Raw genomic sequence first — 21,788 nt, 5'->3', positions numbered from 1 at the left:
TTACTTATCATGAAAAAAATTCTATATCTCTAAATTACAATTTCAATGTAAGGAAATTCATAATAAAAATTATTTGAAATCCATAATAAATTGTTACATATTAATTGGATAAGTTTAACTACTATAATATCTAATGTTGAGTTTAAAAAATATTGAATATATTATAAAATTTACAACAATGAGAAAGCCTAATCTTTCTGGCCATTCAAGGGATTAAGTTTTACAACTTCAAACTAAAACCACGAGCTCATCAATAACTGACAAATGGTAGCTAGATACATTAGGAACTGTATATACTACCTCAACGCGTTCGTCATAATCAATACAAATTCTGCACAGTATTCTAAAATTTTTAACATATATTAAAAAAAATGCCATATACTTCATATTTATATTAAAACAAACTTAGTTCTCTTAGCACATAAGATTATCAGAATGGGGAGTGTAGAGATGGATGACCAGATAAATTTCTAGGTGTTTGATGTTGAACTGGGAGAGTAAAGCTGTGAAACTGGATGACTAGTTACAGACTAGAAGAATATGGTAGTCAAAAAGGTTGGACATATACTTCTGGCTTTGTTAGATATTCGAGACCTTGTAGTGATGGAAATCTTCTCAAGTTTGACTAGGATGGGATGAGCCGGTGTCCAAGTCTATATAATCTTAGAAATTCATTTCTTCCAATCAGTTGAGGAAATCACAAACATCAAAAAGCATGACACTATAAGAAGTTATTACATGCAAAGTCCAGAAGTAACTTCGTCTAGACTCCAATCCTTTATTGACATGTATTTTTTTGTAGCCATGTGAATTATTTTAAGAATGCATGACCCGACGACCCGACCCAACTATTTTATATGACGCTCATTTTTTTTTTTAAACGCCCATGACTCTCGTTCCTGAAATTTAGGATTTTCACGGAATAAACTTTTTAGGATATGTACTATTTAATAGAGGTAAATTAGAATCTATGTAGTCTATTTTAAAATAAGGAAAATCTACGAAGTCTCTAAAACTTAGATCTTGAGCTTGATATTTTTTATGATGATTGAGAAAGGAAAGAATTGTGGATGAGGTTATTTACTACTTAGCATAGGTAAATTAAAATACAATATATATACAGTCAAAATTGATCTAAAATGAGTTCCAATGATTGATTTTCGTTTTCTTATCTCAATTTGTTATCATAAATTTGCTTCAACAATCATGAAAAAATAAATCTACCATTCAAACCCTCTTCTAAAACATATGAGATTGATATAAAAACATTCTTCAGCATATTGCAAAAATTCAATATCAAATAAAATAAAAATAATGTTGCAAAAAAGTAAAAGAGTAAAAAAAAAATGTACATTCATTAAAAAAAAAACTCTCTCTTAGGGTTTAAAAATCAAATCTCCAAGGTTTCTCTCAAGAAAAGTCCTTCCAATTTTCTAACATTGATTCTCATAATCTTTGCACATTTGGGGATTAGAAAAATTATTATTTTTTATATATTATGCAATTTTGTTATGGTGTTCTAGGTGCAAAAAAAAAAAGTGTAATCCCTAACTCTTTATAAAAATTCTTAAACTGCCCTCCATGATCAATATTAATTATAGAGTTCAAATATCCAAATTTTTTTAAATCAAATTACAAAATTTCTAGACTTCTAGAAGGAATTACTTATATACATAAAGAACTTTACTCATAATATATGGATAACCAATACTCTAAACTCTACATGGTAGTTAATAAAGATGCAATGATGCTATAATATATAGTCCTATAAGTGCTCATATGTCTTATATAAGTGCACATATAATATATATGTTTATGTGAACAATATGAATAACATATGCTGGTTGGAAAGGAATTCATGAATGTTCTAAACTTCTTCTAACCATAAGTAAATGCAATATGTGATGCATATCTATATGATGTATGTATGTGAGGTGTAATACTACTGGAAGGTATTAATATTTCTAATTCATCTCTATGATCTTGATTAGTAGTAGTGTGTGACCTTATCCTAACATGAAATTATAATTTTTTATATCAAATTATTTTCATTTACAAATTCTATGCACAATGATCTCTTATCGTCTAAGTCATTTTTAGCCTATTCTAACTCATCTAGAAATATGCTATGTTTTTTTTTTTTCAAAACATGTAAAGTTCTTTTTCAAAGAAGAATGATTCTTCTAGGAAATCGTAAACTTGTATGCAATTTTGTAGGTAGTGAAAGTAATTCATCAAAAGGAAGATTATATAGCTATTCTAATTCAGAATCTCCTAATCCATCTTGAGCCACCAAACAAAAGGTATTAACTTCCTCCTTAGGTATACAAGTAAATGATTATATCTTAAGCTTCGTCTGGGACAGCTTTCTTACTGGTTCCTAAAATAACTTTCCAGTACAAAATATTTAATTTTTGTACTAAAAAGCTTCTTTAAGAAGCAGTAAAAAAGTCATCCCAAACAATACCTTAGAATTGATCTAGATAGCTTGGTCTTACTTTTGGAATTTTTAAAATAGCATTTTTCATTTGATTTCTCCTTCTGAGCCGAGCTTTTTAAGTTCAAATACCCTCACTTAGTATGCCTTGATTTTCATTTTTCCAAAAAATGTTATAGTGTTAAACTTTGAGCTTGATTTATACTCCTCATAACCATTCTTTCTATCATTGATTTATTATTCTTTATATTTTTAAGGAAATAATTGAATTTTCTTATCAATAAAATCACATCATCATTACCAAAACTATCCATCATGCTATTGCTAAATTCATTCACATTCAAGGCAATCTACTTTTTCTTATTACTTTCAATGTGTCAATTGCTCTTAGGCTAAATTTTTGTTCATGAGCTATAAGAGAGCCAATTAAAAAGGTTAATAGAATATATAGACAATTAGATTGAGAGATAGTTATGATCTTTGCATCCCAAGACTAATAGACACCCAAAAATTTTATTTACCTTTTTGTATTAAAATATTTATTACCAAGAACGTATAATAATGTAACAATTTATATAAATCTAGTACACATATCAATAATTACTTCATTAGAATGCATATAAAATAGTTCACAATCATACATAAGAATATTAATATGGGATAGCATGTTATGTAATGCATAATTTATCTCATATTTCTTTTCTGTAAATACATATAGAGACATATATTTAGATAATAGATTTTAAAGTACAAGAAAAAAAAAATGTTTAGACAATTAGAATTCAGATGTGCCAGCTCTCTCTCCAATTGTTCTCATTCCTTAAAAGATATATTTATCTGCTTATTAATTTTCAAATTCATGAAGTGCATATCCTATTTGAACTAATTTCCATATGCAAAAATTAATAGGTTATATGAATTTTGCCATGCGAACTTTTTAAAAAGCAAAGGGAATATTTTCAAGCAATGGTGAATAGATACTTAAATACCTTTACATTGTGCTTCTATTGAGTGAATGTACTATGTAGATCCATTTTAGATGATAAAACCTATCAATAAGAATCTCACTCTGATATCAATAGAAATATACGACATAACAAAGAAATATGTGAATAGGTGTGTGATTTAAAAACAAAATAATAAAATAGAAACTTAAAAATATTTTTTAATTTAATTTAAATAGAAGTATCAAGTAGATTTTTTTTTTTTAGAAAAGCAACAAGAAATTGAAAAATCAAATATGATATGAGGGACAAGTACAAATAATTGATTATTTTCTTTACTTTTCTCAACTAATTATTACATTATCTACTTATAAAATCAAGAAAAAATAAATCCATCATTCAACCAATCTTCTAACACATGCGAGATTGATATCATAATAGTCTTATCATATCATGAAGTGATAAGAGCAAGTAAAATTAAAATAACATATGTGCGATTGATATCATAATAGTCTTATCATATCATGGTGTGAAAGATGAAAAGAGTAAAAGAGTCAAAAACCAATATATCATTATTGGGCATCAAAATCTAGGTCCATGCCTCAAATCCTTCACTCAAGAGTTCCATTACTCTCTCTTTAATGATAGGAAGGTGATGAAATCTCTCTTCTTAATGAGTAATAGAGGGACCATATTCTCCCTCTTAAACTCCAAGGCGGGACAAAATTACTTTAACCCACCAACTAGTGACAATAAGATCTTTAAAATATTTTGCGATCAAAATAACCTCTTACAAACAAGTAGCCATAACCCTTACAATAGCCACATCACTAAATTGTTGGATTGGAAGGTATAAAAAAAATCAACTTTATACATACAAAAAAAAAAAAAAAAAAAACAAATAATCCATTGAATCTGATTTAGGCTTCACATGGGACTATTTTTTTACAGTTTCTTAAAATATTTTTTTAATACAAAAAAATTTCATACTAAAATTTTATTTTTAAAAAGCAATTAAAAAGAAGATAAAAAATGTCTCTGACATGGAACTGCTACATGGAGAGGAACATTTGCGCGGCTATGTGGAGGCAACGTGGACGAATGAATTTTCACGTGACATGTAGTCGTTAGTCGTTCATGGTTTGAATAACCAGGCCAATCATTCACAATTCGAATGACTGGTTGGGAGTGTCAGCCAGCGCACCACAGGCCAGTCGGGTGAGTCAAGCGGGTGATGTCAGGGAAGCGTATAGAAATCTAGGCACGTAGTGCGGCCCTATTTTCACGACCCGAGGGGGGGGGGGGGGGGGGGGGGGGCGGCCCCGGTGTGGGAAAATTTTTATTAGTTCCTGTTGTCGTAGCCCGGGCTAAGGAGGTGAGGATGTGGCGCATGGTGCTATGGGGTGCCACTCAATCATTTTTGCATTAAACTACTAGGCTAGTCGTTTCTCACTCGAACGATTAGGCAAGTCGTTTCTTTAAAATTCTTAAATTAAATTTATTATATTTGTTACCTAAGTTTATAGATAATTATATCAAATAAAAATCAAGTTATGGATAATTAAATTAAATTAAATTTACCCATAACTTAGTCAGGGACAAACTTAAGTAAATAATTAAATTTAAATTAATTTAGTAATAATGTTATCTGTTAAATTAATATATAGATAATTACCTTAATTTGAAATTAATATATGGAAAAAAAAGTTATATTAATTTAAAATAAGTAGTTGAACTATAATGATGCAGTAATATTAAGTTAAAAATTCTCCCAAAAAAGTATTAATTTAAAATTTCTACATTAATTCTTCCACATTGCTACCATGTAGCAGCGATAAGGTTCCTCACCATGTAAGCGCATTATGTCAGGTGAAATTATTATGTGTGGACACTGAACGTCGTCCAAAGCCAATGAAAATGCACCGCAGCACCACTACCCGGTACCGCGACTCAGTACTACTCGGTATCGAGCTAGGTACTGAGCTCAGTATTGCTCGATACTGGATAACGTGGATACACTTGATTGATCTCTGGATGGTAAGCTGTGCATTGCCTGAGCAAATGATTGCCATTACTTTAAAATATATTTTTTAATGATTTTTGTTTTATGTAAAAAACTTGTAACCATATTTATTTTTAAAAATTGTTTGATAAATAATTTTGTTTATAGAGTAGAAGAAACAATACCATGTGATATATTGCAAAATGAGTAACCTATCTGTATCTTAGACAACTTCATTCATCCTGAGTAGCTCGAATCATTTTGTATTTCCAATATAATTTATTTTAGCCTTTTTATTGATATTTTTATCAGGCATATTAAGAGTATGTGAAAGATACTTCATAATAATCTTTTCTCAAACTTCCCTCAGTGGTAAGAATAGTGTAGAATCTTGATTTATGAATTGAGAACTTCTTAGCGAGCATGGAGAATAGAAACCAAAGAATAAAGAAAAATAGTCTAGCAAGATCTTCAATATCTCACTCAAGAATAAACTCAATGTTTAAAAGGTCAATGGATCCCAAAAATCCTCTCAAACTATTCATTGTCATATCTTATTTATAGAATTTTGAGAGCTACAGAAAAAGTTACACAGATAAAAATAGAAATATGTTTTACACAAAAAATACATGTATATTGCTAAATGCTAATCGAAGACATGTGATGCCTCTTGACTGACTATAAAAGGATGAAGTCAATGATTGGGTGACACTTTCTATTTAATATTTAATTTGTTGACAAACTTCACATTTCCCTATGTTAATTGTAAATTGTATATTATTTATAATGTTTAAATTTAGTGAAAATATATTATTTTAGTAGTTTTCATTAAGAAAATATTCATGAGAAGACAAAAATCTATAAGTGTTGGACAATGTTGTAATGCAAACTTCAGAAGCGTTGTAGCGTACTATTTCATAGCACATTGGCACCAAATAAAGATATGAAAGTGTTGAATTCTCTATTTATAGAACCACAATGACACCAAGGTTAACATTGTAGCATAATACAACATCGTTGATCCCAAATTCAGAATCGTAGTGCTGGAGCCTCAAGAAAATGAGTGTCAGAGTGCCTAGCCTTGCAAGACTTAGCACCAAGAATCACATTCCAACATTGTAGCTCTCAAATTTTGGAACGCCACGACGGAGTAGTTGCGAACACGATGAGCCACATGACTCAGCCTAAATATGCACTATTTCCATCATTTGCTAGGTTAGTCAGCCTCGCAACAGAGCCAACATTAAATCACCAATGTGCTAGTTCATTTTATACCACCGCGCTACCACCTTGTTGAGCCCTGCGGTGCTTGAACCCGTCCCTATACTTACCATAAATTATTTTTCAAATCTATTATTTACGAAGTTCTTTCATTTAAGTAAAATTCTATAATTTTAAATTTATTTATTTAGTACTCCCTTAGATTAAAATCCATGGGAGGCTAGGGAAGTACAATATTCTTCATTGTGGATATCTTAACCTATTTGTGTAAGGAATTCTATTGTTAGAGAAAGGAGTGTATAGAAGATCAATTGATTCTTTTGAGTGACAATTTTCTTAATACTTCTCTTGTTTCCCTTCTTTTAATGAATGAAATAAAAATGAGTTTGTTTGTTAAATCTTTCATGTCTGACTAATTCTCTAATTTTGGGCCACAACAACAACATCAAGCCTTTGTTCTACTACGTGGGGTCGGCTACATGAATCATTTTTCACCATTGTGTCATGTTAAAATTCAAATTCTCATTTAAATCTAATAAAGAAAGATCATTTCTAATATTTTCTAACCAAGTTTTTTTAGGTCTACCTCTATCTTTCTTAACTTAAGTCAAATCTAATACCTCAACTTTCCTAACCAGGTTATCGGAAGGCTTCCGTTTCATGTGACAAAACCATCTAAGGTGACTCTCTCTAATCTTATTTTCCATTGGAGCTACTCCAACCTTATCTCATATATGCTTATTTCGTTTCTTATCTCTAAGGGTAAAGCCACTCATCCACCTAAGCGTCCTCATCTCTGCAACAATTAACTTAGTATTATGCTTCTCTTTTAAAGACTAACATTCGGCTACATAAAGCATTGTAGGTCTCACCACCATCTTATAGAATTTTCCCTTAAGTTTGAGGGGGACTTTTGTACTGCACAACAAGCCTGATGCATTCCTCCACTTCTACCATCCAACCTGAATTCTACTAATAATTTTGGACTAATAATGTAAAAATGCATAGCAAGTACTAAGGTAGACTCTTATACTTTGAATGATAAGTTGATGATTTTAATATCTTTCATTCTTCATTTAATCATATAATGGCTATGTGTATAGTTATTATCTAATATGATGTATTGACTCAATAGAGGAATGCTAGAAAAATTAGTAGAATTAAAATGAAATGTTGGCATGCCTAGACATAGCATATTTGAATAATCTAGGTGCTATAGAGATAGTAAAATTGTAGGAAGGACATAAACCTTCTTACCCCTACAAGTTTGATAGAGATTGAGGGATGCATATGCTCTGATCTACATCTAAAAATTAAAGAGACTCATTAGAAAAACAATGTTATTTTTATTCATTAATCTAAAATACTTATTTTCATAAGTATCAAAATCAACTTGCAAGTTTTCCTTTTAGTGATATGAACTCTAAAATATCATTTTTTTTCTTTTACTAGGATAAATTGTGTATTTAATTAAATTGTAATAATTTAATTATAATTAAGAAAAATACTTTTTCAATGGATGGACACTACTCTACCACTTTATTACTTGATTCAGCACATATATTTGCATATTTTTAGTGGTCTTTCATTAATTTTTTAACAAAGAAAACATATGCACATTTTAACTCAGCAAGTCACATCTTAACCCATCTACCTGTTGTGTTGAAAAGTGGATTTGTCTTACAAGGTGCAAAACAAATCTAAATTAAATTTCTTTGAAAAATTGGGAATTAAATTTAAATTTTAATTCTGAAGTCAAACAGGCCATTAGGAATAATGTATCACCTTGAAAAGTGGAAATAAAATCTCCTAACGGGATCAACCTGAAATTGATGGTTTACTCTTCAATGTCTTAGCCTGATATAAGGCCAAACTATATATGACCCCGGAGGGTCAAAATAAGGTTCAACAAAATATCTGATCACAATAATTAAGGGAAGTGACTATTAATTTCATATTCTAATTTATGTTAACACATGATATATCTCTCCAAAAAAAAATATCATTTGTTAGCAATCATTCGAATATGACGATAATAATCATTATAACTTTGATTTCTCAAAAGAAATTTTAATTGAGTTTTAAAAAATTGACGTAGGTTCTAAAGTTTCTACGAGCGTAAGCCCTCGTAGTTAATTATATCGTAAAGAGGTTAAATTTTTTATGAAAACTCTAGATTAAATTAACTGTAGAAATTTTATTTATGAAATTTTTGAGGAGTGATGTCAATGAAATAAGACTTGAATTCCAATTGGGATTGGATTAAATTATAACACTTATTCCTAGAGTCAATAGAGGAAAGATAGAAGACACTTATAGATTCTGAAATAATTCAAAAGTATCCCAACTTAATCTAATTGTTAGGTTTTAAATTTTGGATCGAGAAAATCTTTACTTTGAGTTGGATAACTTATCAGAAATTTGGGATTTTATTCTCGAAGGTTGGAGTCTTATAATTCAGAATCTATCCCGGATCCTAAATCAAAATTGGGCATCGAACAATGGTGACCCAAACCTAACTAATGTAGTGCAAAATCTTGACTTATCCCGGCCTGGATTGAGGAGACAGCTAACCAGCTAGTTGATTTAAAATCCATAAGTCTGGTCATTTTATGAAAGAATGGTAGGGATATTTTTATTAAAATTTTTTAGAGTTGTGACCGACATCTAGAGTTGATCTTAATTGGTCCCTTGACTTATGTGGTGTGAAAATGCTAAAGAGAGATGCAGTCAAAATTTTAAACTCAATTTTAAATTGGTTTCTAATGCAATGCATACTGATCGACTCGATAAATACTTGAAATTGGAATGAAGTAATTTTAAGAAGGCTTTAAAATAGGTTTTATCCAAGAGATTGCATAGATTCTTCTTGATAGATTTGCACCCTCATGGGACAGGTGGTCTTCCAAAACTCACAGGCGGGGAGGTGCCTAACAAAAAGAAAGAAGAATGCATAAAAAATACTTATGCGAACTCCCGGCAGTCCAGTACTTACTTCTTATATCATTAGATTTTCTATTTTAGCTAAATATTTTATTTAAGTTTTGGGTTGAACAATTTTTATCGTACCCTCATGAGCCTCCAAATGAGTCCAAGCTAAAATAAAAATTGCACACAATCCCCAAAATTAGGAAAAGCAAGCAAGATTCTATACGTAAGTTAAGTAAATCAAGCATCAATAAATATAATTAAATCCTCATATTAATGTCCATAGGCAAATGGCCCATTTATTACAACCCAGAATTATATAAATTAGAAGTGGAAGAGTATCACTTACCACAAACCCAAATTCTAATTCTAAGACAGATGAAAGTAGACTTTGAGTGTGATACTCATTTGTCTTTAACTCCTAGGTCTTCTCCTCTTTAGCTCCTTGGATCTGTCATATCTGGATACCCAAAATGGAAAGAAACTCTACCCCTGAAGGAGAGGTTATTCTTCCCACTTTGGATAGTAGAAAGATCTAACACTGAGCTTCCGAATGGAAAAAAAGACTATCATTTCTTCTTTGGAATTCAATTTTGGGTCTAAGTATCCCAAAGTCAAATAATTTTTACAACTCTTAACTTTGAATGAATTATATTGATATACAAATAAAAATTTTATACTCTCCTACAAGATTATCCTTAGCATTTAAATAATAAATCTTTCCTAAGCAATTACATATAATGAAATTAAAGTACTCAATCCAACCACACTTGGCCATGCTCTTATTTATATGGGGGCTTAGCAAGCTAAAGCACCTATAATATTTATAATAATAATTATTTTTTGTCTCCTTTCATTACCCTATATGAGTACGACCAACTGCAAAAAACTCAATGAGCAAACAAAATAATCCTAACATAAGAGTAAACCATCGCCCATCACATCAATCAACATAGTGCAATAAAAGTAAACAAATACATCAAGCAATTTCAATCACAATTTATAATGAAATCTTGAAAAACCCAATAAATAATAGTAAAATAAACACCAGCCTAGCCTAGACTAGAGTTGTTTGTCCTAGCAAATCATCTAAAGTGTGTGTAAAAGGCCGTGTGATTAAGATAAGCCCTAAATTGGATAGTTTGTTAAAGTTTTCTAACACTTGGATTTATTTAAGGTTAATGAAAAGATTTATGTCTAAAGGTGAGTATTAATATGTTAGAGTTTAGCTTACGATAAATTTTAAGGATTGATTGATTGAGTAAGCTCAAACAACTAAAGATTAAAGGGGTAATAAATTTTAATTAACCTGATTACTGGTTGATTTTCAAATTTAAGTTAATTTATATTTTTTATCAACTGGTTCTTGGTGTTGTGCCACCCTGCTCGAGAAATCAGGCCTCCTCAGGATACGTAGTCCTGCAACCCATAGTAGTTTATCCTAAAAACTTCATCTTTTGAGTGTTTGTTATGTATTATAATTTTGGTTAAGGGTTTTATTAACAAAATTATAATTTTTTAGAATTTAAATAATTTAATTAATTATTAGCATTATTAGAATTATTTTATTTAAATAAACTAAGGGTTCAAAAGTTGACTTTTTAAAATAAAGTAAATTTTGAAGGTTTTAGATTTTTAATACATATTAGACCTTATGATGAGTAGTTTGAATGTTAGTTTGATTACTTTTGAGTTTTGTTTAAAATGTTATGATTTCTTGAAGTTTTGGCCAAGTTTGAACTATGGTTAACTTCAAAGTTGACTTTTTGACTTTGACTTAATTTTGGAGGTTTAAAATTTTTAGAAAATATTAGATTTTAATTAGAGTTTAATGGCTTTGAGTTTGATTGAGTTGGATTTCTTTTAAATTAATTATGATTTTTTGAAGTTTGAATATTTTTTAGAATTTTTAAAATTGCCTTAATAAAGGGGATATTTCATATTTTGATCGAAATCTGCCCCAAACATCTTGGAATTATCTCATCTGCCCCAAACCTCTTGGAATTATCTCCACAGGTGAGAAAAGGCCTAATGGGATGTTTCCGAGAATTTAGGAAATTTTTGAGATTTTTGAATATTTTTTATTAATTAATTAAATCAATTGTCTATTTTCCTTAAAAATTAAATTAATATTGAATTAGGGATCTAATCATAGATCTTTTGTTATTTCTGGATTGATGGTTTAATTTTGAGCATTTTAATATTCATTTATAACTTTTGGATTTTATTTGAATTTATTATGAAATTATGAAGTTCTAAGCTTATTAAAAGGGTTCACTTATTAGGTTATTTACATTTAGGTCCTAATTGATTTCAAGACTAGCAAACTCCTAATCTAAAGGGGTAATGTCACTATGTTTGATTGTTATAGTTTCTACACCTATTGAGCACTTGACCTTGTCCCTAAAATTTTTTAAATACTTTTAAGCCTATTTTCTAGTTTTTGTCCTTATATATGTCACTAGGTTGATTGGGCTTAAATCAAAGTTTGACAAACCCTTATGCAAAACACATATAAATGCACAAATATCACACCCAAGTCCTTATAACTAGGAGAGCCTAGAGCTAAGTGCATTTGTGCATCCCATACATTCAATGAATAAAGAAAATTAACATAAATAATAGTTTGATTCATGAATAGTTGGAACACAACTATCCACTAATCCTTCCCAATAATTTCTATTCATATAGGCTCAAACAATGTTTAAAGTTCCAAGCTCACTCAAAGCACACAAAACAAATATACATATAATTTTAAAAATAATTTTATATTTGAAAATAGCTTGATTTTTAAAAACTTCTAGAAAATTTAGAATAATTCAAAAATAATTTTTAAGGAAATCTAAAAAATAGTTTTAAAATAATTTCCAAAAGATTTTGAAATACTTTAATAATTTAAAGAAAATTCAAAATAGGGTTTTGGATTTTTGAAGAATTATTTAAGCTAAATCTCTATTATAAATTAATTAAATAGTCAAATTTTAATGTGATTTAAATTATTTGAAATATTAAAAATATTAAAAAAAATAAATCTTAAAATAATTAGACTAAATTCTATGAATTTAATAAAATAATATAAAAGGGTTTAAGGATCTAAAATAAAATAAAAAGTAATCCTAATTAAATTGAAGTTACTACAGGGACCTAAAGGATAATGGTTCGCACAAACCACATCAAGGGGCCCTTAAAGGTTTTCTAAGTTTAGAATACTCACAATCACCGGGGGCTACAACCCGGTGGTTCCGCCCGTAGCACCTCTACCCGGTTGGATAGAGACGACTGATGCCTTTAGCTCCTTGTACTTTTGTTCCCTCGACCCGTACCATTCCTCGCAGTTCATGCAAATAAAGAAAAGAAAACAAGGAAAATAGGGAAAATAGGGATTAGAAGCACTTTTAACAAATAATAATAAAATAATTGAAATTTACTGAAAATAAAAGACGTACCTTTCTTCGGGCTTGAACACCAGTTGATTGATTGCACTTTTAGAACTATTCAACACTTTTCATTATCAAAAATACTTTTAAACACTTCAATATTTAATTCACATTTCAACATACAAATTTCACTTCTCAAATTATACAATTTTCACTTCATCTTTCACAAGTACCACCCTTCAAAACATATACATTTCACCTTTAAAAAAAAATACTTTTTCATTTTCTAAAATTCATACAATCCCCTCTTTCAAACATATAAATTCTACCTTTCAACTTTTACAAATCTCAATATTTTAAAATCTATATATTTTATAGTACACATTTTCAAAATATCTCACCTCCAAACATACAATTTATTTTTCCTTCTATACACGTAAGTCATTATATTATCCCTTCTAAAACACACAAGTCACTTTTCCTTCCACACCCAAACATTTTAATATTCGCATGAACACTCATTTCCTAAAATTTCTACAATTTCTTCAAAACCACTCTTTTCCTTTCAAAACACCATAATCCACTCTTTATCTTTGCCATCTAAAACCCTTCAACATATATATATAATCCACTATTCGACACATATATTTTCCAACACAGACTTTTCAAAATCATATTTTTCATTATTCAAAGTTAATATATTTCACTATTCAACATACATTCCTCACCATTCAAAGATCTCACATTTTTACTCTTAACACTTACATTCACAAATCACCCTTCAAAATATAAACCTTTCACCTTTCCAAACCATAAGAAGGAAAATACATATGAATTAAAACAAAGCACAATATATATATATATATAAATCCTTACCCATCATGCCCCATTAAATGCCCATGTATATATACTTTCAAATTCCAAGTTTCATCAAAAATAATTTGAAAGATACTGAAATTCAACCAATAAGGTATTTTGAAATACCTTGCTTATCTCACTATTAAGCTTGACAAAGAAATTCAAATGGGGAGTTTCTGCATCTCAATTTAGTGAAAGAAAACAATGAATTCTTACTCATTAACTCATTATCTCAAAATATTAGCAAGAGACAAATAATACCCATTTTGGTTCCTCCAAGAAAGAAAATCAAAACTGTTAGTGATTTTACTTTATCTCAATAAGATGAATGAAGATTTCTAATCATTTTTAGATTTAAAATGTAAGATGCATCTATTAAGAAATTTCTCAAATTCAAAAAAAAAAAAAAACTTATTTTGAGTTCAAATAAAATCTCCAAATAGCCATTCTAATGAAAATTTTACCTAAACGAAAGTAAGGAAGAAGAAGATGAAAATAAAGATAAAGTAGACATAGAGGAGATATACCTATAGTAAATCGGTGGTTAGATCAATTCAGCAAGTGAGAGGCGAAGACTTCTGTTTTGGTTTCCCTGGGTTTGATCGGACAGTGGCTAGGCTTGGGATCATGTGAAACAGAGGAAAACGGCGGGCTGGAGCCGTGGAGACCTGGACTTCTTGCGGCAGAGGGAGGAGAATTGCCGTGCAGTTTCTGAACTGGGAGAGAGACGATTCTCTCTGTGCGTATAAACTGAGAGGGGCGGTTGGGGGGTTCGTTTCTTCCTTGAGGATTTCGTAAGTGAGGGCTTCATGCGTATGAGGTCATGGGAGGAGGAGTTTGGTTTGAGTTCAGTTTTGAGTTTAATAAAATTTATATTGAATTGATTTTGATTTAGGTTGAATAAAAGGTCGAGTCCGTGCTATGTCATTAGGTGTCCACCTAAGGGAATCCTAAAGGCGACATCTATATTAGGTTACAAATACCTAGGTGCTAGAATTGAATCCGGGGAAATTAACCTCGAATAATGAGGTCAACAACCACATGCTTTGAAAATTCTTTATTTTCACTTCATATTTATAAACATAAGAAAGCATTGTATGGGTTAAAACAAGCACCAAAGGTTTATTACAAAATTAGTGTAAAATACATATTACTTAAAGGGTTTAAAGTAAAAAATATGTTATTTTAGTTATTTATGTGTAAGTAAAACTAAAAAAATTAGTAAAAATTCTATGGAGCTCTGAGCACACTGGCATTTAACAATACAATGGCATAGTGCTACCATCAATTTCATCAGGGTGCTCAACTTCTTACATGGTGATGAAAAGTTCTATGTTTATAAGCATTGTGATGGTGACACAAACAATTCCCCGGCATTAGAATCACCGTGAAGTCAGAAAGTCTACTTAGTAGAACTGGATTCTAGTTTTAAATGTCATAGAACCATAATTTCTTACAATATGGTGCCAATTTTCCACTTTAGGTGCAGTTGTTCTCCAGTAATTCTATGGAGCTCTGAGCACACTGCATTTAACAATACAATGGCATAGTGCTACCATCAATTTCATCAGGGTGCTCAACTTCATACATGGTGATGAAAAGTTCTATGTTTATAAGCATTGTGATGGTGACACAAACAATTCTCTGGCATTAGAATCACCGTGAAGTCAGAAAGTCTACTTAGTAGAACTGGATTCTAGTTTTAAATGTCATAGAACCATAATTTCTTACAATATGGTGCCAATTTTCCACTTTAGGTGCAGTTGTTCTCCAGTACTTACAGTGCCACAACGTTGCAGTTATAAATTAAGACATGTTCTATCAGGGAAAAGATATGAATTTTCACTATGTAATCGATCCATATTAGCAAGCATGGTGGCAGTGCAAAAGTGTCAGCATCGAGGCATTATTTCACTTTAGGAGCTCTCAGGCAACATTATTTCAATCGTCAAACAATCGAATATATATATATATATATATATATATATATACATATTATGTTATGTTTGTAAGAGGATGCACCTTGGTGTATGCTTTTTATTGATGATATTCTTCTTGTTCACAAGACTAGAGAGGGATTTGAAGGTAAACTTGAATTATGGAGGATTAGAGCCTAAAGGTTTTCACTTTAGTAGATCTAAAATTAAATATATGAAGTGTAATTTTAGTAGTAATAGACCTAGTGATGGGATTGTGACTTTGGATGATCAAGTCAGTAATAAGAGTACACATTTTAGATACCTTGGATCTATTGTTTAGAGTGATGGTGAAATAGATGGGGATATTATCAACATAATTAAAGTTGGATGGCTGAAGTGGAGGAAAACATAGGTCTTGTTGTGTGATATAAAAGTACCCCTCAAACTTAAGGGAACATTCTATAAGATGGTGGTAAGGCCTGGAATGCTTTATGGTGCTGAATGTTTGCCATTAAAAGAGAACCATAATAATAAGTTAAGTGTGGTAGAGATGAGGATGCTCAGGTGTATGAATGGATTTACCCTTAGAGATAGGATACAAAATGAGCATATACATGAAATAGTTGGAGTTGCTCTAGTAGTAGTTAAGATTAGAGAGAGTCGCCTTAGATTGTTTGGTTACATAGAACGACGACCTTCTGATGACTTAGTTAGGAAAGTAGAGGTATTAGATTTGACTTATGTTAAGAATGGTAGAGGCAAAACTAAAATGACTTGGTTAAAAAATATTATGAATGATCTTTCTTTTTTAGATTTAGACAAAAATTTGACTTTTAATAGGACACAATGGAGAAAAAAGATTCATGTTGCCGACCCCACGTAGTGGGATAAATGCTCTTTGTTGTTGTTGTTGTTGTTATACTTGTAATAGAGTTTAGTCACTTATGTAATTTTAGTACATTTTTATTACTTCTCTAGTTCCCTCTTAGAGTAAAATCTAAGGGAGGATAGGAAGTACAATATATAATCATTTGCAGTGTTTAGCCTGTGTTTCTTGTAGTAACTCTATATGTTGAAGGGAGAAGAAGTGTAGAGTAGATACTTTGCCCCTTCCTGGTGATATGTCACTTGTATTTTTTTTCTTCTATGAGTTTAATGAAAATGAGTTTGCTTGTTATTCATTCTAAATCTAACTACTTAATTTATTTTAGATTGATGATATAAAATGGATGTTGAGTAATAATGAAGACTCTTATTTTATAAATTGTTAAAAGTTCTTTTCAATATTATCTTGCTATTTATTTAAGCACATAATGGCTATATATGTACTGAAAACTTAATGTGATGTATAGCCTCGATAGAGAAATGCAACAACAACCAGGGATAATGGGATAGGATATTTTGCATGCCTAGACATAGGATGTAAAATATTTTAAGTTCTTATGGTGATGTTATAACAATATTAGGGCAATGGATATCATTTTTTACCCCTGTAAGCTCATCCGAGATCTAAGGATGCATATGATCTGAATCACATTTTCTTGAATAGTCTAATTTGGTAAGATATACAAATTATAATCATCAATACAAAATACTTTAATTAAATATTATATCAAATATTTATGCTATTTTATATAGTGATAGAATCTCTAAAAGTATAAGTTTTATTTTAGTAAGATAAATACTATAATTAGAGTAAATAATAGTCATTTGTTGTAAGTAAAGTATACTTCCTTGTGGGTTTGACACTCTACTCTATCACTTCATTACTTGACTTGACACATATACTTGCATATATTAAGTGGGGTTTGTTATTATTTTTATTAAAGAAAATCTAAGCATTATTTAGGAGTGATAGAGCACTATATTTTAGTGAAAACGACTTAGCAACTTCTTTTAGAAAAATCATTTGTTATGGGTAAAGCAGCACCACCTTATTTGGTATGAAATCTAGAGATGACATACTCATAAGTCAATTTTATATTAATGATATAATTTTGAGATTGATGAGGAATATGGAATGAACTTTTCATTATTTTAAAATCTAAGGTTCTATAACCCCTAAAAATGCTTATGTTTACTTTGATATAAAAATAATAAAACCACACTTAATATATACAAGTTTACATGCTAAATCAATTAATAAAGTGATATAGTAAAGTGTCGAACCCACGATGAAAGATACTTACCTACAACAAACTAGCTTGTGGGGGATAAAAGAATATTTGTTGACCTCTATGTAGCTTGTGGAGGATAAAAAAAATATTTGTTGACCTCCTATAATTATAATATATTCTAAAAAATCTAGAATATTTTTCATCATATATATAAGCATGCAAATATCATATCTAAATATTCATAGTTATTCTTTCATCTTTCCATCAAGGTTATACATAACACTATATTTTAATTACACATATGACCACTATGTGCATTAAATAAAGTGCAGGATAATATTTAAAATATATTTTAAGAGTTATAGAATAAGAGTCTTCATAGGTACTTAACATGCACTTTACATCATCAACCAAAAATAAGAGAATTAGTCAGACATAGAACAAATCACAAGCAAACTCATTTTCATGAAAAAGTGAAAATATACAAGAGTGATATCACCATGAAGGATCAATGTATCTCCTCTACACTCTTTCCATTAACTTATAGAGGTTCTTCAAGAGACATAAGCTAAACACTCCAAATGATTGTATCTTATACTTCATAGCCTCCCTTAAAATTTACTCTAAGTGGAAGCTTGAGAAGTACTCTAAAAGTATTAAATTTTATACATGTGATTGAACTCCCTTACAAATATAACATCATAATTATTTAAATAAAAAGAGAAATCTAGAGAGAGAGACTCCCGTTTGGTAACAACTAATTTTCAAAATTTTATGTATTCAACCCATTGACGGGATTTCTGCACGGGATGGATGGCAGGCCGCCGGCTAGATCTGATGGCTGAAAAGATTCGACAGCTCAACCTAAGTCATCCTGTATCTGTTCTAACTTGTCTGCTTCATCGTGGGATGAGGACTTTCCAAGGCTCAGCTGTGTTAACATTCCTTATGTCATAAGGGAACCAAATGAATTTGCTTTTAAACCCCCCTCTCCTATTCTGGGTTTGGGTAAGGAGAAACTAATTCAGAATGTTTCTCCAATGAAGAGCGAGGTGCTGAAGTCAAATGAAATTGGATCTTCATCATCGAATATGAAATTACTGGTCAAAAGATTTGGCAACATTTCTAAACCTGATGTCAATTTGGAGGGAGCTACTTCAGTCCAATCTAAGGAGGTGAGTCACTCAGATGTTTGTATTAATGCTCCAAATAATGTGAATGGTGGGAATGCTCTGGCAAACATTGCAATTAAAGATCCGAGAAGGGGAGATATAGTCCAAAAGAATCCATGGAGCAAGCGACCTTATATTAAGGTCGATTTGTCAAAAGAAGAATAATTCTTTTCTGAAGATGGTATGGCGGTAAAATTATTTGAACCAAATGTAGATATCAATTCAAAAAAGGTTCAATTATCGGTGATGGTCAAGGTTTTTGGCAAATTCAATTCAATTCAAGTGGTGGTTGATGAATTACATCGGCAATGGGATAAGTTTGGTAAATTTCATCTTACAGTACTGGGATCTGATTGGTTTCTGTGTTCTTTATAGTCCAATGAAGCAGTTGAGAATGTGCTTTCAGGAGGGCCTTGGTTCGTGAAGGGACACATTGTGGGTATTGACAAATGGAGCCCTAAATTCTCAGCTGATTCTATGAATGGTTTGTCTTCTCCCATTTGGGTGAGATTACCCAATCTACCACTTTACTGTTGGGATGAAATAAACATGGAAAGGATTTCTTCATTGATTGGAGTTCCCTTACTCATTGATGGTGACATGTTTCAATGGGGGAGAAGGGAGTTTGAAAGGGTGTGTGTGAGAATTGAACTTGGTAAGCAATTACCATTGGGAGTATGGGTCGAAGGATTATATGGTAATTTCTTTCAAAAAGTGGAGTATGAGAAAGTCTCTTCTCTTTATTTTGAATGTGGAAAGTTGGGCCATCTTAACAAAGCTTGTGATCTTAAGAAGGTAGTGGGAAATATCAATATGAAGGAGAGGAATAATTCTTCTACAAATGTGCAGGTGGAGGTTCAGTTAAACTCTAACTCAAAAGAGGTAAATTATGGTCACTGGATGTTGGTTAATAGAAGAAGCGCAAATTTTTTTAACAGGGGTGCTTAGAAGGTGGTGAAGTCTCAAATGCATGGGTTTGTTCCAAATTCAAAATAGGTTTTCAGGAAAAAAGAACATGTAGTGGTGATTCCACCTTAGGAGGAAGTTAATGAAGCATTGTTTAAGGATCCTGTAGCCAAAACTAACAGAAAGTTTGATCAAGTTGTACAGGATCAAATGTTGGTGGAGGTTAATTCTGTTCATATTATTTCAGTTGAGAATAATAACTCTGTTAAATCCAGTGATACTGCTATGAAGATTGATAATAGTTTTAATATCCTGGCATCTCTGGAAGATGAAGAGAATAATATGGTTATCAAACTTGGTGGAGCAGATACTGAGTTAGAAGTTGAGGAAGGGGAGCTGATTGAAGTTCAGGTTGTGGAGACTGAAGGTATGACAATATGTCCAGAGCATATTGGGAAGAAGCTAGCTGATGAAAATGTTATATTGAAAGATCAAGGAGGATCTGATCAGGCTACTGATAGTAATAAACTAAAATTACTTAAGGAGATAAAGTCTTTAGGACCTATGAATGCATCTTTTAGACTGAAGAAGTGGTTGAATAAGAAGAGAAGCAGGGGTCCTCCCCCCTCTTGGGGATAGATAAGTTCCTTAGCTTTTTGGAACTATAGGGGGGCAAATAAGAGAGAAGCCTCCTTATATTTGAATACTTTGTGAAAGAATGGGATGTTTTTTTTTTTTTTTTTTTTTTAGTAGTAACTAAGTCAAAGTTTGTTAGGGATGTTAAGCCCTATAGAACTGGCCCAAGCTAACCAAGAGGGGGGGGGGTGAATTGGTAATTTAAAAAATTCTTTTCAACAAAAGCAATAAGATCACAAACCTAAACCAAATCACACCACAAGACAAAAATAATGTGGAATTTAAAGTCCGGAATCAAAAATACAATAACACAGAAATTTATAGTGGTTCGATCAACTTGACCTACGTCCACTCCTTGGAGGCACCCTCCAAGTATTGCACTACAAAACATGTCTCCTTTAGCCCCCACGGCTAGGCGGAGAAGCCATCACAAAAAAGTCCTTTTTGCCACCCCGGTACGGCAGAGAACCTATCTCCTTTTGCTTCCTTCTGAAGCTGGCAGAGAACCACAATCCAGTGTTGAAAACCTAACCTCTACCGACCCTTCCACGGACAAGAAACTCTAGACGAAGAAGAAGCAGAGCGATCCTTGAAGCACCCTTGTGAATCCCCTCAAAAACTCCCCCTCACAAGATCCTCTCTCTCTCCCTCTCTCTCTTTCTCTCCTCAAGGCCTTCTCAAGTCAAGGCAGCAGCAAAAAAGATTGTTCAAAATGTTGAACAAGAGCTCTTAAATAGAAGAGCTTTAAAGGAGCTCTTTAATTGCAAGTTGCCGATAATATCGTCCAGGCCGATATAGACATCATCCTGGCCGATCAGTACAAATCTCAGAAGATCGGCCAGAGTATCGCCCTGAATGCAAATTGGACGATTAAAAATTGGCTTGATCATCCGGGCCGATCTCATGATCGTCCCGGCCGATCAGTTCAAATCAGAGAAAAATCGTCCAGATCATCGCCCTGAATTTGAGCTGGCCAATATTTATCGTCCAGAAGTAACTAAGGTTTTTGAATAGATCATCCTGTCCGATCCTGCGATCATCCAAGATGATATGATCGTATCAATCATCCTTAATTACTCCCTTGATTTCCTGATCAATTAAGGCATAATTAGAGAATATCGTCTAGGCCGATCAATGATCGTCCTCGCCGATAATTAAAAAATATAGAATACTTAGTTGTCTATGGCGGCAACTTATTTTCGCTTTGAGCTTATCGTCCTGGCCCATACACGTATCATCCAGGATGATCTGTTAACGACGGCTGCCTTAAT

The sequence above is a fragment of the Dendrobium catenatum genome, unplaced genomic scaffold (genome assembly GCF_001605985.2).
Source record: "Dendrobium catenatum unplaced genomic scaffold, ASM160598v2 fragScaff_scaffold_621, whole genome shotgun sequence".
In the NCBI taxonomy this organism is placed as follows: Eukaryota; Viridiplantae; Streptophyta; class Magnoliopsida; order Asparagales; family Orchidaceae; genus Dendrobium; species Dendrobium catenatum.
This window is presented reverse-complemented; position numbering follows the sequence as displayed.